Genomic DNA, 25,267 nt, shown 5'->3' with positions numbered 1-25,267 from the left:
CGTCATTCATTTTCAAGTTGATTTCTTTTAAAATACAAGTATGTATTTTAATGGTTGATGGATATTTTTTATTTCATATTATTATTTCCTATTTGATTTCTCATAATGTTAAGAATCTCACTTTTCTATAACTAACTCTTTTAGGATCGAAATGACGGAGATTGGTATTACTTTAATCGTTTTCATGAAACTTCTAATGCTTGAAGTTCTATCTTACAAACATTTATTGGTAGTCTCATCATACGGAAAGCCTCGCAAAAAATAAATGGTTTGGTTGGTTTGTTTTGAATTTCGCACAAAGCTACGCGAGGGCTAATTTCGCTAGCTGTCCTTAATTAAGACAAGAGGGAAGGCAGCTAGTCATCACCACCAATTCATGGGCTACTCTTTCATCAACGAATAGCGGGATTGTTCATCACATTGTAACGCCCATTCAGGCTTAAAAAGCGAGATTGTTTGGTGTGACGGGGATTTGTACCTGCGACCCTCAGATTACAAGTTGAATGCCTTAACCACATGACTATGCCGGACCATATAGGTAGATGTATGCGATATTTATTTCACAGTGAAACAGTCTTCAAGTTGAACGTGGTAAAACATGGCGTTCAAAAAACTGACTGGCCTCTTTAAACTTTAACTTATTATTTAACCCACATTTTATCAGCCTTCAGATTTTCTAGATATATAGCCAAAGGCACATCTCCAGAATACGTGACCTCTCTGTTTTATAGAGGTTAGATACTTTCGTGTCACTTTTTCGATTTTTAAATGTACCTTCCTCAGTGAAATAAAAACCTCTTATCGAAGGTCATGCTTCATGTAGCAAAAACACGTTTTCGAAGCCTAATTTTAGGTGTTTATCACGAAGGGAACTAGCAAACTTATTTAAACCTTGAAACTATGCGAAGCCAAATAATAAAACCTGAAGATAGAACACAAACTGGTTTCACAAAGTGTTTGTACTGTTATTACAGTACAGCGAAACTTTCGGCAAAATTTGCGAATTGTGTTGAGATATGTTGAACATTTTTTTACGTTAATATATTTTATTCAAAAAACAACAACTTTATTACAAAAATATATTATATGAAAAAAAGAACTATACATACATGTGTATATATATATATATATAAGCTCTAACTAATCATATATATAATAAATGTATCACCCTTTGGTTCGTTATAACGAACAATATCAAGATAAGTTTTATCCAAAGACTTTATCAGTGTTCTTGTACTTCTATATGAATTAACAAGCTTACTTATATTAGAATTCTGTGAGATATTTGAAACCAAATTATAAACAAACTTCGTTGGACACATTTGAATATGTATCTTTATTTGAATTTATTCGCATAATAAACACTTCTGTTAGAGACATCGTTAGTAAGATAGCATTCAACTGATTAGACAAACAGAAGCTGGTTTATTTTGTGACGAACCGAATTCGATTTCTTTGATTGTTATTTTAGCGCTACACTGTACAATATGCATTTAAAGAGAGAATCGTACCACTAATTTATATATATGTATATATATATTAATATTTACTTTAGATTCTTTTCCGTAGGCGGCGAAGCATGGCCAGGTAGTTAAGGCATTCGAATCGTAATCCAAGGGTCGAGGGTTCGAATCCCCATCACACTAAACATGCTTGCCCTTTCAGCCATGGAGACGTTATAATGTGACAGTCAATCTCACTATTCGTTGGTAAAAAAGTAGTCCAAGAGCTGGTTGTGGGTGATGAATGACCAGCACTCTTCCCCCTCTTGTCTTTCATTGCTAAATTAGGAACGGCTAGCTCAGATGGCTGTCGTGTAGCTTTGCGCAAAATTCAAAACATTATATAAAACTATTTTGAATAAGCATATCATCAATTTACGTAAAAACTACAGCCGATAAAAAGTCGCAGTGGAATGTTATGTATCAATATTATTTCTATCAATGTTGGGCTTTCGCAGATAGTGTCACACACCCTTTCCAAAATTTGTCAATTTTGGGAAAGGTGTGCAACAATCTTTCCGACACAAAATATTCGTGCATTCATATCATAAAAATTTGTTTTGATCAGGGTTTTATAATTTCCAGAACTTGAATATCCCCTCTACTAAACAACTCTGGAAATCAAATGAATATGTATCAACTTGAGAACCCAGAACTAATTCACAGAAAGACCTTCAACAAGTCTTGTTCTAATATATTCCCAATATAGGTATTAGCACTTCAATTAAAATATTAAAATAATGTACAGAAGAACGTTTCGACCTTCTTAGGTCATCTTCAGGTTAACCTAAGAAAGTCAAAACTTTGTTCTGTACATTATTTTAATGACAGTATTAATACCCATACCAACCGTCTTGACAATACATTTTTACTTCAAGTGGAATTTTGGTCATCACGAAGACGTATCTTAGCTGTCCTAAGCAAAGTACAGCTTCTTACAACAAGTGAGAATACACAAATACAAAGATCAGCTGCAAAAGTTGTCCATATATCCTAAGCAATAGTATGCAACGTAATGAAAAAGGATCTCGTCATGGAAAAGTACCATATGTCACTTATACATAGGCTTTTTTTTTCTACGATCCTTTTTTGTAAATCGCGTATCTCAAACAACTGGAAAATGACGCCGATGCCCATGTTACTTCATAAAGAAACACATTAGTTAAGTTGCAGGATTGTTGAAACGATCACTAGAAAGCTGTCATCTTAGGTGTCTTATGGAAAGCTTGTAAGGAGGAGTAGCACGCTTTAGACATGGCATCCTCTTAAAGCTAAAAATGCACCGCAGTCGCGATACAGTAGTTTAAAGTGACTTTCAGATATATGTGTATTAATAAATATAACACAAACGAAACGTTAAAATACGTCCAACTGAAAGAGAACTGCGGCGAAACGACTTTTCTAAATAAATTCTTCTTTACAATAACTCCGAATCGCTAGAACGTATTCACGTTTCTCTCTCTGTCTTTATAACAGAGGTAAATGACCCTTGTATATGTATGGATCTTTATCTTCTGCCCCTCAGTGATATATCTGCGGACTTGCAACTTTACCAGGTTTCAAGACCCGTGCTTGACATAGCATAGATACCTCATTGTTTGTATCTCTGTGCTTAACTACGAACTTGGCATGGCCAAGTGGTTAATGCATTCGACTCGTAATCCGAAAATCGCGGGTTCGAATCCCCGTCACACCAAACATGCTCGCTTTTTCAGCCGTGGGGGCACTACAATGTTACGGTAAATCCCACTTCATTGGTAAAAGAGTAGCCCAAGAGTTGGCGGTGGGTGGTGATGACTAGCTGTCTTCCGTCTAGTCTTACACTGCTTAATTAGGGACGGCTGGCGCAGATAGCACTTGAGTAGCTTTGCACTAAATTCGAAAGAAGAAAACAAAATACGAACAAGCAACCTTATATTTTGTGGTAGTTAAACACCGACTATATGTATAGGATATTAACGCTGAGCTTTTTGATCACGTTATTATTGCTAATCTAGACCGGACCGAGTTTCGTACAAAACCTATTTTATATTAATAATGAACGTCTAATTATGAAACTACTAGATATAGGCCTACTCTTAATAGGTATCATTGTTCTGCAAACATGGGATCTTCAGGTTCTCTGTGTAGATCAGACGAAAAGTGTTTTTTTTTTCCAAGAAAAAATTATTTTTCATGAAGAGAAGTCGCATATGGTTGAGTTAAAATTGCTTTAATTTATATTTATAAATGCTTGGAGGGAATAGGATTGCACGACAGATGGCGCTAGCGCATGCCAGTGCCCGTGTTTATTTGTTTGTAATTTAAGCTCAAAGCTACACATTGGGCTATCTGTGCTCTACGTGTCACAGCTATCGAAACCCCCAGTTCCTACCGTTGTAACTGTGAAGACACACCGCTGTGCCACTGGAGAGCTGCTGGTGTCTCGCACCCGGCTGTGCCCTTAGTGAATTATTAAGTGTTAACTACCTACGTGAGCTTAATTAAACGAAGTGAGAGTGTGGGTTGTAGGTAAAGGACAATGTTAAAGAATCATGTATTTGTCTGGGACAAGCTTGTTAGAGGCATGTAGTAATTAGTCAAGATATTAAAACAAAAGAAACATCGATCTGAAATGTCAGGTGTACAAGAAAATAAAAGTGAAACCAGTTTGTTATTGGCTAATTTATCTTACCTTATCAAAAATAAATATTTAACCAATTAAATCAGGCCTAGCAGCACTTGTACGACCGAAAACGTTTTATTGTCCAGAGAGTCGTTTCACGTGTTTTCTTGAGTGACGGTTTAGTATAAGATAACATTGTAATTGGTTAAAGACGCAAATCGCAAAGTTGTTTTTGCTTCAACGTTTTAGTGTTATGAAACTAACGGTTGGATTTACATGGAAGTTTCTAGAAGTCGTTGCGATCACCAAGTCTCCGCCTTTTAAAAAAATAAAGCTTATTTATGGAATTTAATAAAAATAAGCAAAATGCGTGGAACGAAAAACAAGCTAAAACAGACAAGTGTAAAATATATTAGGGGATATCTATGGAAGAAAAGAAACTGAAACAAACACGGGTAAAATATATCAGGGGGACATACGCGTAACACAAACTAAAATAAATTTTGAATAGAAACTCATATGAGATAACGCCCTCCTCACCTGTCTAGTGACTCAACAACAAGTATGAGTATTTTATAGCCTTAAATACGGGTTTTAATACCCGCGATGGGCGGGTATACATTGGAGCTCTGCGCTTGACAATAAACAAACAAAGCGATGACAAGAACACTGAAAGTTGGAGTAGATTTGGTTGGTTCTGAATTTCGCGCAAAGCTACATGGAGGCTATCTGCGCTAGCCATACTTAATTTAGCATTGAAATACTAGAAGGAAGGCAGCTAGTCATCACGACCCACCGTCAACTCTTGGGACACTCTTTTACGAAAGAATAATGGAATTGAACGAACATTACGACGCCTACGTGACGAAAAGGGCGAACATGTTCAATATGACGGAAATTAGAACTCTCGACCTCAGATGTGAATCGAGCTCCCTAACCACGTGGCCATACTTTCCTCTGTACAATGTAAGAAGTTAATTCATTAGAGTTAACTTCGGTACTACTTAAGGAGTTGTCATGAAGTTTAAAAACAACATAAACATATAGTTGTGAAAAAAAACAACAAAAATCAATCTTCAGTGTGTTTCTTGAAAAGGAACAATTATTAAAAATGCAACAGAAGTTTTAAATAATATCAAATATGTATTGAGGGCGATACGAGAAAATAAAGAACTAAATCACCTGATAAATACCTGTATATTTTCTGTATGTTTCTCTTAACATAGCGACATCTAGCTATCTGCTGTGTCCTTACTTGAATTTAGCATTATGAATCTGTGGACTTACCTCTGTCCTAGCGGTGGACTGATTTGTTGTTGCTACTTGTAAAGGTTTCTTTGTTAAATTTCGTGCAAATTTGCACAAGGACTATCTGCGCTAGCTATCCCTAATTTACCAGTGTAAGACTAGAGGGAAGGCAGCTAGTCATCATCTCTAACCGCCAACTTCTATTTTACCAGCTGATCGAACGTTACAACGCCTCCACAACTGAAAGGGCGAGCATGTTCAGTATGACGGGGATTCGAACCGAAGACCTCGGATATAAGTCGAGCATCCTAACCATCAAGATATACCAAAACTGCATAAGGTGTTCTATTTTTAGTTGATATATTAGAGACATCGTTATAAAATCAGAGGGTTATCATATTCGTTAAGTCCCACTTCGTGTACTTTGTGGAGATCGATCGTGAAAGTCCTTCAAATTTAAGTCAGTCACTTTTTATGCTAATTACAGTAGATTTTCCGTATAAGCGTATCATGAATCGCTTTGAATTTGAAATACTTGGACCGAAACAAAGCAACAAAATATCCGTTATATTTCTTGAGTAAACAGTCAGCTAGAATCTGTCCCTTAAACTTCACGATTCCATACCCCCATCCCACGTATGCGTCACGCCCCCTAGTGAACTTCTTCACGACTGTAGCCGGTTACAAACTGACTCATGTCCTTGGATGGTATTCGTTGTGAATTGTGTTATTGTTTATTTTATGTGTAAAAACCCCCTCATTATGTAAGCTAACACTACTCAAGTTTGTGGCGTGGCTGGCTTCTTACGTATTAAATGATTCATTTTAAAGTTGCATTGTTTGTATAACGCCTTTTAGCATTGCGTAATTCGAACTGAAAATTTAATTATGGAAAAGAAACTGTCGAGCTTGTCCAAAAAATTAAAATCTTTGTTGCGTTATGTTGTAATAAACGTTTCTTTCTCTTTATTTTATATTCAAGAGAAGTGAGATACGATGCGAACTTTAAATACACAGCTTACCTACAACATATTGAAAGCAAGTACTCATTTGAACTGTTCAGAAACGCTCAGAGGTACAGTTCTTTATGTGCGATGCCACATATGTAATGAACACGGTAAAAATCGTGCATGCGAACTTTGTAAGTACAAACAGTTTTAAGCTGTATCATATCGAAACGTTGTGATAGAAATCCATCTTCTGATTATTTTTTCCGTAATTTAAGCTGAGACTTTGGAGACTTTGGTTTCGTTTTGAATATTGCGAAAAACTACTTGAAAACTATCTGCTCTAGTCGACCGTAACTTAGCAATAACAGACTAGAGGAAAGGAGGCCAGTCGACATCACCCACAACCAACTCTTGAGCTATTCTTTATCAACGAATAATGTAATTGACCGTTATAAAATAAAGTCTTCACGGCTGCAAAGACTACGATGTCTGATATGACTGGAATTCGAACCTTCGACTCTCAAATTGCGAGTGAAGCGTCCTAAACATCTGGTCATTCCTGGTCAAGTCGAACACAACTTGTTGAACAATGGAGAAGACTAAAAGACAACTAGGCCCTTTAAGGCTTTATTGAGTCCATGTCTAGCATGGAAGAATGTAAAAACAACTCATGTGTTTTAGATCCTTACTAAGGCTATATCTAAACTGGAGAAATCTGAATGATAACTTGATTCTTTACTTCTTTACTAATTCCTGTTTTAGATCCTTACTAAGGCTATATCTAAACTGGAGAAATCTGAATGATAACTTGATTCTTTACTTCTTTACTAATTCCTGTTTTAGATCCTTACTAAGGCTATATCTAAACTGAAGAAATCTAAATGATAACTTGATTCTTTACTTCTTTACTAATTCCTGTTTTAGATCCTTACTAAGGCTATATCTAAACTGAAGAAATCTAAATGATAACTTGATTCTTTACTTCTTTACTAATTCCTGTTTTAGATCCTTACTAAGGCTCTATCTAAACTGGAGAAATCTGAATGATAACTTGATTCTTTACTTCTTTACTAAATCCTGTTTTAGTTCCTTACTAAGGCTGTATCTAAACTGGAGAAATCTGAATGATAACTTGATTCTTTTACTTTTTTACTAAATCCTGTTTTAGTACCATACCAAGGCTGTATCTAAACTGGAGAAATCTGAATGATAACTTGATTCTTTACCTTTTTACTAAATCCTGTTTTAGATCCTTACTAAGGCTATATCGAAACTGGAGAAATCTGAATGATAACTTGATTCTTTACTTTCTTACTAAATCCATATCTAACAAGGAAGAATGCAAAGAATAAACCAGTCCTTTAGCACCTTTTTGAGTCCATATCTAAAGAACTACTTGACTCTTCAGCGCCTCATTGAGTCCATGTTTGAGAGGATTACGTTTTGAAAAATCCTGGAAGTGAAACTAGTAAATTCTGCTATCATAGTTTCTAGTAGACTGTTGAGATATCTTTGGTTAAATTATGTTTAATAAAGTTTCCAAATTATGTTTGTTTAGTTATGTCTTATTCCTAAAATTCTAAGGTTATGCAAACCTTTTGGTCATAGTTACAAATGCAAATAAGATTATATATATACATGTACCACAAAGAGAGTGAAGATTACCATTGAGAAATATCGTACGATAGATAATAAATGTTTGTTTTAGTTGTCTCATTGAACAAGCCTCGACATGTTATCTGTTTTATCCACATGAATTGTGGTGCACTGACTGATAAGATTGACCGTTTTAAAAGATCTTTCATTATCTACAGTCGTAACCGTAATGTAAGCTGTTGCATCAGAATGGTTGTTACTACAAGTTAGAACTAGTTATATACATTTGCTATAATTTTACGAAGGCAAAAACAAAGATAGTGATTTGATAAAAAAAATCACAATTTGCAGTTTAATTTTTCTTTTTTAATCACCTGACGAATGAACATCAGATACAAAATCTCAACAACAGTCCTGTAGGTGAAGGGTTATATTACGTAAAGGAATATTCTCAAACTAGGTACATAAGCTTTAAGGTGAAATTATACGAGGGCTATCTGCGCATAGTCATCACTAATTTTCAACTGATAGACTAGAGACAAAGCAACTAATGAACAGCACCCGCCGCCAACTCTTAGAAGAGTGTATGCGTGTGTTTTTCTTTTTGCAAAGCCACATTGGGCTATCTACTGAGCCCACCGAGAGGAATGGAACCCCTGATTTTAGCGTTGTAAATCCGTAGACTTACCGCTGTACCAGCAGGAGATCCAACTCTTGGGCTATTTTTGTTTAACCATATAGTGTGATTTGACAGAAACTACTGTAGTGCAGCCACAGAGAGTATTTACTGCAGCAGTGGTAACAGAAACCAGGAATCCTCAGATTATCAGTCCGGACACCCTAACCACTATATCAGTTTGCCCTCCCTCCATAAAAAACAAATGAAAAAATGACAGATAATGGAAGCCCACTGAGACTTTGAGCACAGCTTTACTGGAGAAAAGAAAGCAAAACAAATTGCAGAAGTAAACACACAAGCTATCGACCAATAAGGACAATAGAACAACTTTTCCACTACACAAAATTCATAACAATGAAATGACGTGAGTTACGGTTTGGTTTGTTTTGAATTTCGCTCAAAGCTACACGAGGGCTATCTGCACTATCTGTCCCTAATTTAGCAGTGTAAGACTAGAGGAGAGGTATTTAGTCATCACCACTCACCGCCAACTGTTGGACTACTCTTTTACCAACAAGCAGTGGGATTAACTATAAAATTATAACGCCCCCACGGCTGAAAGGTCGAGTATGTTTGGTGTGACGGGGATTCGAACCCGCGACCCTCGTAATCACGAGTCGAGTGCCTTAACCGCCTGGCCATGCTCATAAAAATGAAAAGATGCGAGTTACGGCAAGAACAGGAGATAAGTCCTAATGTTTGTCGTTGTTGTCAACTCTTTATGAATGTCACAGTTTATCTGTAGTACTTTTTACGTTCACATTCATAATGCTCGACTGCTACCCGGAGCTCCGATTACAATATTTGCTGTTTTTCTGAGTATCGTATAACCAGCGTTATAATTCATTTGCTTCGAACATATTTTGAAAATTGACTCTTTTACGTATTAAACTTAAAAACTTTTTAACGCTTTGAAACGAGTTAATAATATTTTCTCAGGTATAGTATATTTACCGAAAAGCTTGCCTCCGTACAAGCAGTCCAGCGGACTTACACAGCTAGAAACCGAGTTTCGATACACGTAGTGGACAGAGCATAGATAGCCCATTAAATTTCCGTGTACTCAACTTCAAACAAAACTTAGTACAAGCTGCAGACTTTGGCTTATAAACACAGCACGTGTCAGAAGTAGATGCATTGACTCATCAAACTAGTGTGTGTTACTTTAAGCCTCTGAGGAAGAGACGCCTTTGAAACGTCACAGACATGCGCTCTAGAAATCCACGTGAACTAACGGGAGGTGAATGAGTCTGATCAAATATCTTCATTCACTTGTCGTCAGTGAGTGTGGAAGGAAGAGACGAGTACTGGTTATTTATTTTCCGTGATATTCATAAAGGTATTTCAGCTAAATTGGTTTAAAACCAAGCCAAGGTAAGCATAATATTTAAACCTGAATATTTGTTTTTAGGTTTTCTGTAAACTATACAGCTGACGGTTAATTTTCCGTTTTTGTTATTTTTCATCACTGTCAGTTTGACACTGATAACCGTGTCTGTTTATTGAGAAATAAATATAAGCACACATTTTCCGTATACGAATTACAAGTCTTGAGTAATTTTTACCGGTTGAGATACTGCGAAGTAAAACCTAAAATACTATATTTTTCTACGTTTTATTCTTAGGTAATGCAGCTATTTAATTGTGAGCTTTAACTCAAGGTGTATCGTTGATATCACTTCTCGTATTTTTAACTCATTTGCACATGTGTAAGAATACCTTGCGACTGTGACTTGTCTTTAATAAGTGAGGTATGTAGAGTGTTTTCAGGAGGTTGGAAGCAAAACATTTGAAATTTTCTTTAAACAGCTAAGAACATGAAATAAGCGTCTCTGGACTTATTTAAACAGCTAAGAACATGAAATAAGCGTCTCTGGACTTATTTAAACAGCTAAGTACATGAAATAAGCGTCTCTGGACTTATTTAAATAGCTAAGAACATGAAATAAGCGTCTCTAGACTTATTTAAACAGCTAAGTACATGAAATAAGCGTCTCTGGACTTATTTAAACAGCTAAGAACATGAAATAAGCATCTCTGGACTTATTTAAACAGCTAAGTACATGAAATAAGCGTCTCTGGACTTATTTAAACAGCTAAGAACATTAAATAAGCATCTCTGGACTTATTTAAACAGCTAAGTACATGAAATAAGCATCTCTGGACTTATTTAAACAGCTAAGTACATGAAGTAAGCGTCTCTAGACTTATTTAAACAGCTAAGTACATGAAATAAGCATCTCTGGACTTATTTAAACAGCTAAGTACATGAAGTAAGCGTCTCTAGACTTATTTAAACAGCTAAGAACATGAAATAAGCGTCTCTGGACTTATTTAAACAGCTAAATACATGAAATAAGTGTATCTGGACATTCTTAAATAACTAAATACATGAAATAAGTGTCACCGGACTTCTTTAAATAACTAAATACATGAAAAAACGTAACTGGACTTCTCTAAACAATAACCGTGCACGTTCTAGCAGCACGTTTCCAGCCGGTTTAAGAGAAGGATTTTTACTTTTATTAAGGTCTTTACATTTCCAAATTTTTCACCACAATTCGTCAACTGAAGGGACGATTGCTCCCTTCCCTTAGCTACACTACTGTATGATATGTTCTCGTAAATCTGATAATTTGAATTTATTTTTACCCAAAACCTTTTTTTATTTTAAACCGTGATTGGTCATACTGTACAATGATATCAACCAATCAGCTTGTTCAAACTTACTGTTAATATTGTACAACACAACTTATCATTGGCGTCATTTGTGAATTAGAAACATTTGTCATTTCTTATCATCCTCTTCGTGTGATAAGACATATTAAGAAAACATTTCAATATATATTCTATTTACTGCTCCACCGTTTGTCTTTCATTTTGCTTGATACATATATGTTTGTATGTTTTTTGAGTTTTTTTTTTAAATTTCGCGCAAAGCTACTCGAGGGCTATCTGTGCTAGCCGTCCCTAATTTAGCAGTGTAAGACTAGAGGGAAGGCAGCTAGTCATCACCACCCACCGCCAACTCTTGGGCTACTCTTTTACCAACGAATAGTGGGATTGACCGTCACATTATAATGCCCCCGTGGCTGAAAGGGCGGGCATGTTTGGTGCGTCGAGGATTCGAACCCACGACCCTCGAATGCTTTAACCCACCTGGCCATGTCGGGCCGTATTTATTTGTAAGTTCAGCTGTACCTTCAAAGATCTGGTTCTAGTCCAAGGATAGCTGGTAATCCTCAGGTTTGCGAAGTACCGCCTTCCATGAGTAAAACGTAACGACATAATAAAATTGAATTACTGTATTTATTGAAATTCTTTGTTTGTTTTTTTAGTGTCTTCGAAAATTTTATCGGATTCTAATTGCTTTGGCAGAGAGTTTTTATGTTTTTCACTGAAAAAGCCAGAATGTCTTGTAACGGTGCGAAATATATTTCCATTCTCTGAATTCTAGGCTACTGCGTAAAAGTAACCAAAATGGTAGTATTTGTAACCGTGCCAGGTGGTTCGAGTACCCGAACTCGCATTTTGACGATCGCGGGTTCGAATCCCCCATCCCATCAAATATGCTCGTCATTTCAGCTGTAGGAGCATTATAATGTAACTGTTACTCCCACCGTTCGTTGGTAAAAAAATAGCCCAAGAGTTGACGGAGGGTGTTGCTGAGTAGCTGCCTTTCCTCTAGTCTTACCTGTTGGATGAGGGACGGCTAATGCAGATAGCCCTCTTGTCGGTTTGCGCGAAATTCAAAAGACACCAAACTCTATGAAATATAACGTATATTAGAATATGAAGATTTAAAAATTATTATGTTAGCAAAACAAAAGGAAGTGAAGTTCATCATGGCCTTCCACAAAGGAAATGTATCGACCAATCATATGCTCGATTAGAAAAATGATAAGATGCCGTTAGAGTTATGACGTGGATACTGGATATAATAAACAAAATTTAACTGGTAAACAACCACAGTTTCTAACAACTACTTAATTAATAGATCGTATATGATATTGTATGTTTGCTTTTCTTCCCTCTTTATCTGAAATGTTTTATATAAGATTACTAAATGAAGTGATGCATACTAAATAAGGTAGTTTTGGTCGCACACTCCCTGGCTATTATTTATCTGAAAGGAAGAATGGACATTCCTTGGTTAATGTCGTGCCCACTCATTTTATTAATGATGGACAGTGGCGACCTTTTCCAACTGGAACGGTTCTTTTAAAAGGTGCGTTACCAGTGTGACTCGTATCTTCAGTTAGTTATACTGGCCAGTCACGTATACTCTGCTCGAGAGAAAGGATTCCAAAAACAAGCTATGAGAAATGCAAATATGGAATGCTGTGTTTTATAGTCAGGTTGTTTTCATGATGTTTTGTTGTTGTTAGCATGTTGTGAAAACGAATTCAATGTGAACTTCTGTGAAACATGATTTTATTACTTGAAATCTTGCTGATAAACTAACCAAAGGATTTCAGATCTGGTATGTGTTATAAACTTTGTGTAGGTTTGTTTGTAGTTAATCGCAAAGTTACACAATGAGCTATCCCTGCTGCGGCCAATACAAGTATCGAAACTCGAATTTTAGCGTTATAAACCTTCAAATTTACAAACGTGCTACAAGAAGGCAATCGTTTGTGTTTTTAATGCTGCCACGAAGTTGCACGAGGACTATTTGCACTAACCCTGTCTAATTTAGCAATAGAGATTCGACAGCGATTCGAACCAAAGACCCTCAGTTTACAAGTCGAGTGTCTTGATCATCAGGTCATGCTAAGCCTTGTACGTTTAGTAGTTCCACATTAAATATTTCAGCTTGTTTTACCTCAAGACCAAGTAAATAACCAGATCCTTGTTTGGGACTAGCGTTTCTACTGCAGCTGCACTTGAGCGTGAGACGAAACTTTTCTACTGTTGCACTTGAGCGTGAGACGTAACTGGCGTTTCTACTGCAGCTCTTGAGCGTAAGGCGAAACTGGCGTACTACAGCTGCACGTGAGCGTAAGGCGAAACTGGCGTTTTACTACAGCTGCACGTGAGCGTAAGAAACTGGCGTTTCTACTACAGCTGCACGTGAGCGTAAGGCGAAACTGGCGTTTCTACTGCAGCTGCACGTGAGCGTAAGGCGAAACTGGCGTTTCTACTGCAGCTGCACGTGAGCGTAAGGCGAAACTGGCGTTTCTACTGCAGCTGCACTTGAGCGTAAGGCGAAACTGGCGTTTCTACTGCAGCTGCACTTAAATATAAGACGAAACATGTATAGAAAGAAAGGATCTAATTTGTGTATCGTCAGAAATTAAATCAGAGATAGAGTTAAGTTTACGGATTTACAATGCTAAAGTCAGGGTTCGATTTCCCTCGGTAGACACAACAGATACATTTACATAAGTTCACTAGCTTGAAGGAAGGATTCATGAGATCAAACGTGACAGGTAACCTATTTATCCCTATTTTCTCTCTATTACTTACATCATGGCAAGTGAAGACTGACATACCAATCATTTTGTTTCACCCAACAACTTCTTGAGATTAAAACCATCTGTCAGATGAGTCATTTGCAATGTGATGAGTTGAGGTTTCATACCACATCGCTAACCCTTACTGAATACAGATCTCTACGGGGTAATAAAACTGAGTTTATTCTCGCCTGTCATTCTAATCATGACTGTCATCATAAAGTTAAAACTTACACTTTAAAACGAGAACGCTATATAAAGTAATCCTTTTTCCTCGCAAAGATATTAAATAATTTAGGGTAAACACGAGAATGTCACTTGTTTATATGTTCCACTTCCTAATCATTGTGTTGTAAATATGAAGTTTCACTTTTTAAACAGTGTAAACATGTTTAATTGTTTATAAGGAATTTCTATTAGCACCAACCTATTCCTTTTTTTTTTTTTGCGAAGGGAAACATTATTTTTGAATACTCAGTAAAGAAGCAAACCAAAAAAGCCACCTAAAACAATATAAAACCGATGGCTCTTATTAAAACTGCGCAAGCGCATTGATGTTATATTTACCATATTCTCACCTGTTGTCATAACGCTCTCACAAACTGAAACTAGATCTGGACTGTAACAGTTGGTGACCCTTTGTTGGTTTACTGCACCCACAAACACGAGGAAACGCGATTTAGCACCAGGGCACCCTGGAAGCAAATGTATTTTTCTCTGTACATCCATTCTCACACCTCAGTTTTCCCATCGTAGTAGTGTTGGCCAAGAAACAGTTTGGAACACTGATCCACCCATCCACCCTCCCTTCGTTCAGAAAAAGCTATGAAATTTGATACAGAAGGTCTCGAGCATAGAAACACACAAATCTCCCGGGACAGCGTAAAGAAATTGTTGGCTTTTTTGAGCAAGCTTTTAAAACTTAGTTTCGTTTTTTGTCAGCTTCGCAACTTACAGAGTTGTGAAACATTATAAAGTCTCTGTTTCTATATATATAACTCAGTTTTTTGTAGTTTTGAAGTTTTAGTTTCTATACTTTGTGTAACATTAAAACTTTCTATATTACTGTAGCTGGCTAGACTATATATGTACCGACCCCTATTCATCTTTATAAAATTTATTTGTATGTTGCATTATACTTGTTTATCTCCTAAGCGAGTTGTGATAGCTTGAGGGATTCTTAAGATCAGACACTGTAACCATTAAGTTTTCTGGCAAAACGAATAAAATGTAGAGGTCGCTTGTCGTATATGTTTCAAATAGAAATGAAATTAAATCTTCAGAGTTTAGAAGTTGTAAATAATTGGAAATGTTTTTATACAAAGATTCAGACAGATTTATGAGTGCAATAAAAACCATATTTCTGATTGTGTGGACAAATTAGGTTTTCACGTCTGTGTGCGTTTGTGTTTGTTTGTATATTTGTCAGCCAAATTCCTCGAAAACGGCTCAATGAACTTGGACGAAAGCTGGTATACATTTGGACTATGACCAAACTTAGGAGTAATTGGATTTTGGAAAGACAGAATCACAAAATCCAGAGATTCATATCTGTTAACACGAGGAAAGTTTTTTTACACTATTTTTGCCATGTAACTCAATCAAATTAAGTCATATTTTGATGAAACATAATGGACACATGAAGGATATTATTTCCCTTTGTTCTATAGAAATAACAACAGACATCGGATACATTTTCGTATTTCTTCGAGGTTGAATAGGATCAACCCTGCGTGACGGACGTAAGGGTTTACTGAGGGTCTATTAGCTGTATTTTTGTGTGCCAACAATACTAAGCGTAGGGCGCGCCTATACCAGCTTTGATTTTTATTCCCCATCAGGATCTCTACCAACCTACCCTGAAATCTAATTATACGTCTAAAGTAGTCCATCGTTTGTTTTATACATGTATATTACTATTCCTTTCGGTACCAGAAAGGAATCATTGGAACCACAGACGGAAAAGTTATTTGAAAGAATTATGATGTAGTATGCATATGTGGAAAAATCACTCACTTAAGTGAAAGTCCGTTGAAATAACGAAATTTCAATTCGCTACATGAAGCAAATGCATAGCGATCCAGGTCGCTTTGCAAGTACAAGCTTTCGGTTCAGCCAGTCGATACTGTGAAATAGGCATTAATATTAGACATTTTAATGTTGGTTTTAAACGGGCGATTTTTACAGTCATCATTTTGTTACCTCTCAATCCCTATTATTAAACACTCTCTACTTAATGATTAACACTAATATTTCTATTATTTATATATAATATTGCTACTAATATTCCTGTCCCTCCTATGTAAGAACACCAGCGATGTTTGCATATATATATATATGTATAAACAATACAGTTTTTATGTATTATTTATAGTAACCAGCAAGTGTTAATCTAACTGTATAATTAGACCTTTTATTACTGTAAAACAACAGCACGTGGAATTCAGATGTCAAGTGCCTTTATTTACTTGTTACCGACAGATTTATTATCGACTGAACTTAGTAAATAACAAGAAGTGATGGTGAGTTCAAACCTTCGAGATTTCGTTATGAGAAAGAAAATGTTTGTAACAGAAGGTTGATTTGAATTTATGGAAAAATAACAACCAATCTTTTGTTTCTAGAAGCAGACGCAACACCTTATCGTTCCTACGGTAACCAGTAGCAACAAGCTTTCTCCAGGGCACGAAAATGAAAACCTTACACGTGTCACATTTTACTAGTTTTCATATCGAAACGGTGTTTTACCACCTAATTAGAAATAATTATAATTTGTTATGAATCAAATTTTTATAATGTTATAATTAATAACGTACTGGAAAAAAGAATAGAAGGATATGCTTTTTTCATATTCGTGTAAGAAATAAAACAAACAAACCAACTGAATCTTTTTTTTGTTGTTGTTCTGGCAAATAAAAATAGACTGTAGAGGTCGCCTTTTCAAGGTCACTTGAAGTTTGTGTTTCCATTCGTGATAAAATTAATTTCTTCCAAGTTAAAAAAATTCTGAATAATTTGAAGCGTTGTAATAGTAACATTTGAAGAATTCAAAAATATATATATCTATGTCCTGTATATATTTTCTTGATTAAAGCCAAAGTAGCCAGTTTTCAGTATTTGATTAGATCCTATTAAACGTCTTGTAGTTAAAGAAATTATTAGTGTTAATAATTCACGTTTAAGGCACTTCCAGTTACGTATGTAAAGTTAATCGTGTGTGTTTATTTTAAACCGTGCTTGGAAGAGTTGGTTCTTATAATATTTTAATTTTACTTCTATGTAGCCTGGCTGCTTAGGCTCTTGACTCGCAAGAAGCGGATCGCTTGTTCGAATTCCGTTACCGAACATGCTTGCCTTTTAGTCGTGGGAGCATTATAATGTTTCTATCAATCTAACTTTTCGTCGCTAAAGAGTAGCTCATACGTTGGAGGTGGGTGGTGTATGGAATGGGCGCTTTCTGTCTCTAATTTATCATTTCAAATTTAGGGACGGCTAGAGCCTTCGAGAAGATTTTATGCAAAAGTCCTAAAACGAAAAATCCAGATTTTTATACTTGGATTCTTCTGCTGTGATTGGTTGATATAGGATGGATTCTTCTGCTGTGATTGGCTAATACAGGATGGATTCTTCTTCTGTGATTGGTTCATACAGGACTATGACGTACATATACACGAGATTTAAATATCAATTTTTCTTTTTTTCCTTCCTTCCAAAACCTAAAGATTAGTTACTTATAGAAGTTTGTAGTTTTCAGGTTTTATTCGTAATATCGAGAACATAAAGAGACTTCAAAGAAGGGGGCCCTTTGGGTAACCTAGGGTTGAACACTCCCACTGTTGCTGCTGGTACCTGTGGATGTGTAGGCTGCAAGGAATGATTACCCGAGGGGTTTGGCAAGGTGCGCATCGGGCTTTTTTTTTTTTTTTAACCAGTTTCCAGTCGACATTCACCCTCTGGGTTTTAAGTGAAACACGTAAATGTGAAACGAATGTCTGAGAAACAACAGACGACACAGGACGGAATTTCTGTTATAGGTTTGAGTTTTTGTAACTGCGAGCAGATATTAGGCTTAATTAATGGAAAAGATTAAGAACAGTTTCCTTAATTGCGTTCAGTCTAGATTTTTGTTCGAATAAATTAATTTTTTACGTCATCAGAAAGTAAAAATGAAATATATATCAATTTTAAAAGAACAATGTAATTTTAATGTGTTCGAGTATTATTTGTATTGGTATATTTTTCTCTGCCCTACCACTAATTTACCGCGAACGTGCTTAAACAGCGATTGAACGCTACAAAACTAATGCAAGAGATTTTACTAACAATCATTTTCAACGTCATCGTGATTAGGGATAATATTAATATAAGGCATAATTGTATTATTCTGTGTCAAACACACGTGACATTATGGACTCGTCATGTTTTTATTTATTTATTGTTGGGCATAGAGCTCTAGAGAACGGACTGTTTGTTCTGTGCCCACAACAAGTATCAAACCCTGTTTTTAGCATTAGAAATATTCAGGTTTAAGCTGAGCCTCTGGTGGGCCAAAACCCAGTCATAATGGCATTGCCAGCAACCTGTACAAACATTCACCTCTTCATTGGTAAAGGCCCGGCATGGCCAAGCGCGTTAAGGCGTGCGACTCGTAATCTGAGTGTCACAGGTTCGCATCCGCGTCGCGCCAAACATGCTCGCTCTCCCAGCCGTGGGGGCGTTATAATGTGACGGTCAATCCCACTATTCGTTGGTAAAAGATTAGCCCAAGAGTTGGCGGTGGGTGGTGATGACTAACTGCCTTCCCTCTAGTCTTACACTGCTAAATTAGGTACGGCTAGCACAGATAGCCTTCGAGTAGCTTTGTGCGAAATTCCAAAACAAACAAACAAACAAAACAAAATTTATTGGTAAAGATAATGAAATACTAAATATACGTTTGCATAAGGGTCAGTGACCTATGTTTATATAGTTTCTGACCAATATTTTATGGCTGTTGCGACTTGTAAATACATCAAATATCTGATCGTTCTCAAATATGCTTTTTCTTTCGTCTCATGTCATATTCTGACCATTATAGCACAGTGATAAGTCTTAGTGCTCATAACGTTTAAGATCGGGTTTCTATACCTCTAATGGGCACAGCACAAATAGCCCATTTGATAGCTTTGTACTTATGAACAATATGTTTTGTTTGTTGTATTGTCTCGTGTCGTATCTTGATTCCTAGTAGCTCAGCCATACGTCTTAGGGCTTACAACGGTAAAGATCGGGTTTTTATACCTCTAATGGGCACAGCACAAATAGCCCATTTGATAGCTTTGTACTTATGAACAATATGTTTTGTTTGTTGCATTGTCTCGTGTCGTATCTTGACTCCTAGTAGCTCAGCCATACGTCTTAGGGCTTACAACGGTAAAGATCGGGTTTTTATACCTCTAATGGGTACAGCACAAATAGCCCATTTGATAGCTTTGTACTTATGAACAATATGTTTTGTTTGTTGTATTGTCTCGTGTCGTATCTTGACCCCTAGTAGCTCAGCTATACGTCTTAGGGCTTACAACGGTAAAGATCGGGTTTTTATACCTCTAATGGGCACAGCACAAATAGCCCATTTGATAGCTTTGTACTTATGAACAATATGTTTTGTTTGTTGCATTTTCTCGTGTCGTATCTTGACCCCTAGTAGCTCAGCCATACGTCTTAGGGCTTACAACGGTAAAGATCGGGTTTTTATACCTCTAATGGGCACAACACAAATAGCCCATTTGATAGCTTTGTACTTATGAACAATATGTTTTGTTTGTTGTATTGTCTCGTGTCGTATCTTGACCCCTAGTAGCTCAGCCATACGTCTTAGGGCTTACAACGGTAAAGATCAGGTTTTTATACTAAACGTTTATTTTTCGTGATTATGTGTGTATATATATATACGTAATTCATGCTCATTTGACAATAGCCCTTGAAACGTAGATGTTTAACATTGTCAGTGACTACTAGGCTGTATCAAATTTTTACAATGTTCGTAAACATCAAAATCGGGATTTTGTAGAAATTTCCTCGTTTATCATAACAATTTTTGTTGTGCTTGTGACTCCTGTCTTCTCTCAGTATCTTTAAGGTTAGCTTTATATAGTTTTACTTCTAAGCTTAAATACAAATCATTTGCCTGGGCCCTTGATATCATTAAGTTCTTTGTCTTCTTTGTAAAACTGAATGATTGAAATGAAAGACATCACACACTATATTGATGTTTAAAACAGGACCACCCCTCATTAAGTGGTCAAACAATTTGCTTAATGTGACATCATTCGACTACAATTATTTATTTAGTTTTGTTTAGAGCAAAGTCACATTGAGGCCGTGTCCACCGCCTGGAATCGAACCATGGATGTTTGCGTTGTAAGTCTATATAGGCTTATTACTGTCTCAACTTGGACATTACAATCAGTGAAACTCAGTTTACGTTTATTATATCCTATTCCTGTTTACTTTCTGCCCAAACTCTTAATCGCACAACAGTGAGATGGCGCACTTATAATGCTAGAAACCGGGTTTCGATATCCGTGGTGGACACAGCACCAATAGACCATTGTGTAACTTTGCGCTCAACAAAGAACAAGCATATTCTTGCTTTCCCTCTTAATACCTTGACATTACATCGCTAAACTGTCTCTAAGAGCACGTGAAGAACAAAAACGTATGCAAACACGTGCTCTTGGTTACTAAAACAATATTATCTTTAAACGTCGATTTTCAACCATCGTACAAAACATTAAAACTACAAGCAGATGAGAAGTTAACCGGTACTGGGAGTAATGTACTCTTTAAGTCTCATTTTGTTGTTATCAGCTTACGTTTTTAGTGGTAAAAAGTAATTGTATTTGTTCCTTTGATATGTAGAAACAGACAGAGTGGTTATTTCTTTACATTACATACGGTTCATCTGATGTAGCCAAGAAGACTTTCACACCTAGTATCTGGATTATAAAATAAGAAGCGGGAATGAAACCAATATTTTTGGGAAAGCATTTGTAACGTTATTCATCTTCTGCAATCGGCGTCTCCAGACTGTTCACGATTGTTAAGCCTAAATGGAAAATTCGATACTTCTAATTATATCATATTCCATTTTCTGTTGTTATTTTTTCATAACTTGTGATGATGAATACTTTCAACACCCTTTAGGCTTCATATGTACAATCCAAAACGCCAACTTATCACGCATTCATGCATCTGTGATACGCGTACAAGTACGCAGATAATTGTATTTATGCAATATACAACTTGATTGTTTCTGTTTTCAATTTCGCGCTAAGCCTCTAATTTGGAAGTGAAAGGCTAAAGCTAAGGTAAACAGTCATCACTACCAACCGCCAGCTCTTGGGCTACTCTTTTACCAACAAAAAATAGGATTAACCATCGCTTTATAACGCCCTCACGGCTGAAAAGGCGAGTGCATTTGATGGCACTGGGATTTCAACCCGCGACCCTTAGATTATGAGTAAATCGTCCTAACCACCAGGCCATGTCGGATCATACAAAATGAATAAGGGTCAAGATGGCCTAGCGCCTGTGTGCCGGAATGTACCTCGAATGTCCAGATTAAAATGGTAGTGACGTTATGGTGCAATGTTAACAGATAGCTCGGTCTTCATGAAGTATTTTGTTATTACGGGCTGTTGGTAATCTGCGAGGTTAATAGGCCTTTGATGGGGTTGCTATAGAACATTCAGCATACAGTCTTAAACAGGCGTTTTTATTTTCTCAACGTTATCTGGCTTTCTAACATTCGATATGAATAATCTGGGATAGAACATAAAAATGCATGTTCTTCAGTTTCGTTTCCAACTCTAACTGGGTCAGGCATGGTCATGGGATTAGGGAACTCGACTCGCAATATGAGGGCCACGGGTTCGAATTCCCGTCCCATCCATCATACATGCTCGTCTTTTTAGCCATGGGAATTGTTTAATGTGACGGTCAGTCCCACTATTCGTTGATAAAAAAGTAGCCCAAGAGTTGACGGTGGGTGGTGATGACTAGCTCCCTTCCTTCTAGTACTTCACTGCTAAAATAGGTACGCCTAGCGCAGATAGCCCTCGCGAAATTCAAAACCAACCAGATCTACTCCAGCTTTAGTGCTTTTCATAACTTTGATCTCAGTTAATTTCATTTAGCTTTCATTGCTTTCTCGAGAGGGTTAAAGATGTCTGAAGAGGATGTTACATCATTGCTCCATTTGCTCATCCTGCAAAGGATTAGTTTCAACTTCCTTTCAATTTAAAACGGGGAAAAAAATTATCTTATCCACTTTCGTCCTATCCAGCCACTTCAGTAATTTATCTTTTAACCACCATGATGCAAGACAACAAAGGAACTTTTTTTTTTCTCATCTACTGAACCTGTGTTTTATCAAGAAAATCTTCTTTGTTCTTGTTTCTACATGTTTGCTTTTCAATTTACATATAATCTAGCGGAAACTACGTCACTTGACTATGTTTCGGAATTTTTGTAATATTATCTGTGTAACAACTGATAATGGGCCTTATCTCACTCACAATGAAAGTATTGAAACCTAGAGCTAGCCAGTACTTGTATGTTAGCTTGTTTCATGACTGAAATGATCACATGCTAACCTGTTTCATGACTAAAATGATCACATGCTAACCTGTTTCATGACTAAAAATGGTCACATGCTAACTAGTAGATCTATTTGAAATTACTTGTAGGTGTCCCAGTTCTGTTGTAAACTTTTACAGGTAGACAATTAAACTTTTTTATGAATGTATAAACAAACAAATGTTTTGCTGTAATAATCCGGGTCACAGCTTACATTTAACTTTGGTACAATTAAAAACAGATTATCTTGGTAAGTGTGTGATAAATATTGTACAAGTGAAACGTGGTAGCATGTCAATTTCAAGACACTGCAGTGTGTCGTGCGGCTGAAACGACTTGTAGGACACAGAAGTCTAAATAACAAAAATATAATAATATTCCATTTTTTGTAGCTTGGACTACAATAATCCAAACTATCATATATGTTTTACTGGGCAGTCTCTATTAGACCCTTACTTCACATACCAATTTTAAGGCAATCTATTAATAAATACAGAATATATAAAAATATCTACTATTGATTGAATTTGTTCCAATTCGTTTTTTTTTGCATGGAAAGTACCGGAACTTTATTTGATAGTAAAACATATGTAACTTACGTGGACTTTCTTTTCAAACGTGGTACACTGATCTATTCAGCCTGTAATTAGATTTCAAATTTGGTCTAAATATAAGCCACATGTACAATTTTATTCTACAAAATCCGTCTACTTTTGATTTAAAATGTTTGCAGGTGCCTACTCAAAAAATCATGTGACCTGTCGGGTAAAAGTGGACCATTTTTAGTTGTTGTCATTCGGATTAAAGACGGCTGATTTAAAGCAGCAAAACTATACTGATAAAGGGCGTGCAGATACAGAAATATTAGTTGGGCCAAGCAAAATAATTAGCGATTTTTAACGCAAGTTTTAAAAACTTATTAGGGTGGACGGTTATTATTCATTATCAACTTTTTAAGCTTAAATTTGCTAAATATTATAAACTTGTTCTAATTAAAGAGCGTTTAGTGTCACGTAATTATAGTTTAAGCAATTAGCGTAAATAGTAATGCTTGATAATGTTGTACCAAGTGTATGCGGGCGATTACATGAAACTGTTGATATATCTTCCTTGGTGTTACTATAAAGAAAAGGATGTTGCCCACAAGTGATACAGCAGTATGTCTGCGGAAGTACAATGCTAGAAACTGGGTTTTGATACCTGTGGTGGGCAGAGAAGAGGCAGACTTTTGTCTAGGTTTGTGTTTAACTACAAACAAACACATATAAATGGTGTTATTTAACACTGTTTTAGAGAGGAAAACTATAGCTATATATTTTAATGAATCTGGTTGGTTCTGTAAAGAGTAACTTTGTTTCGAATAATAGGATTATGATTCGAAACCTAATTTTGTTAACTACCGAATGTTTGTTTGTTGGTGTGTACTGACAAAAAATCATGATATCTAATAAGAAACAACTTTAAAAGTGAAAAAAAAAATGTACAAGTATACGACTTAAAGGAATAAAATGAAAACTGGCTACCAAACTGACAGTTACTCTTATTGTACTGATTACAAGTTTACAGCAAATATTTATTCATTAACCGGCTGGGTCAAGTAATTTCTTTCACCAACTATCATGCCCCAAGTTGAGCACAAAACACGGCCTGGCTGATTACTGGATATTTGCTGTAAACTTCTTATCTTTGACAGTTTTGAGTTCATTCCTTTAATAGGACCGGCATGGCCAGGTGGTTAAGGCACTCGACTCGTAATCTGAGGGTCGCGGGTTCGAATCCCCGTCACACGAAACAGGCTCGCCCATTCAGCCGTGGGGGCGTTACGGTCAATCCCATTATTCGTTGGTAAAAAAAAAGTAGCCCAAGAGTTGGCGGTGGGTGGTGATGACTAGCTGCCTTTCCTCTAGTCTTACACTGCTAAATTAGGGACGGCTAGCAGAGATAGCTATTGTGTAGCTTTGTGCAAAATTCAAAACAAACCAAACCACATCTGAAATATCAAATATTTCACGTAATTTCCCTCTCGCTAATTCTTATCTTATTCTTCTTTGCTACTTGTTACAAAATAGAAATGTGTAGGGGAAATAAAGTTTAATATAATTATAGTAATGAAGTAAAGGTAATATTCTAAAATAGGACTTGGTAAAGATACAGGACTACTTTAGAATTTCACAAGGTGGATGTTCTATATAAAACAAAACAGTATAGGAATGGGATATAAATCTTCCTTATGAATAATGTGCTTTTAATGTTTGTGAATTTTCATTTATATTTTACACAAATAATGCTTAAATGAAGTTTGGTGTAGTATAAACCAAATATTTTACAGTTACAATTGTAAAAATATATTTGGTAGTGTTTCAACTTAACCCATTTAATAGCGTTCTTAAAATGTTAACGATAGGTCTAAAATCTACCAAACTTTTCTACGTTTATAGGCAAAAAAGTTGCCTTAGTTTTTCCTCGTGTTACTCTAATTCTCGTGATTTCGATCTGTAGGTCACGGGTTCCAATCCCCATTCTACCAAACATGTTCTCGCATTCAGAATGGGGGCGTTATAATGTGACGGTCAATCACATTATTCGTTGGTAAAAGAGTAATCCAAGAG

At 36.3% G+C, this 25,267-nt stretch overlaps 1 protein-coding gene across 8 annotated transcripts in view; it reads left to right on the top strand.

Moving 5' to 3' along the window:
• Window positions 1–25,267, top strand: part of LOC143224815 (protein TANC2-like) — a 150,477-nt gene that overhangs the window by 26,665 nt on the left and 98,545 nt on the right. For 5 of the 8 annotated variants that reach the window (XM_076453145.1, XM_076453144.1, XM_076453151.1 and 2 more), the window contains exon 1: window positions 9,817–9,954. The exons of 1 other annotated variant lie outside the window; for it this stretch is intronic. The gene's annotated coding sequence lies outside the window, so the exon portion shown is untranslated. Of the gene's footprint in view, window positions 1–9,816; window positions 9,955–12,379; window positions 12,539–25,267 lie in introns of those variants that run through there. 2 more of the 8 variants (XM_076453147.1, XM_076453150.1) reach the window with 2 other exon arrangements.

The sequence above is a fragment of the Tachypleus tridentatus genome, chromosome 9 (genome assembly GCF_004210375.1).
Source record: "Tachypleus tridentatus isolate NWPU-2018 chromosome 9, ASM421037v1, whole genome shotgun sequence".
NCBI classification, from domain to species: Eukaryota; Metazoa; Arthropoda; class Merostomata; order Xiphosura; family Limulidae; genus Tachypleus; species Tachypleus tridentatus.
Note: the sequence above shows the minus strand (reverse complement) of the source record. Positions and strands in the feature narration are given on the sequence as shown.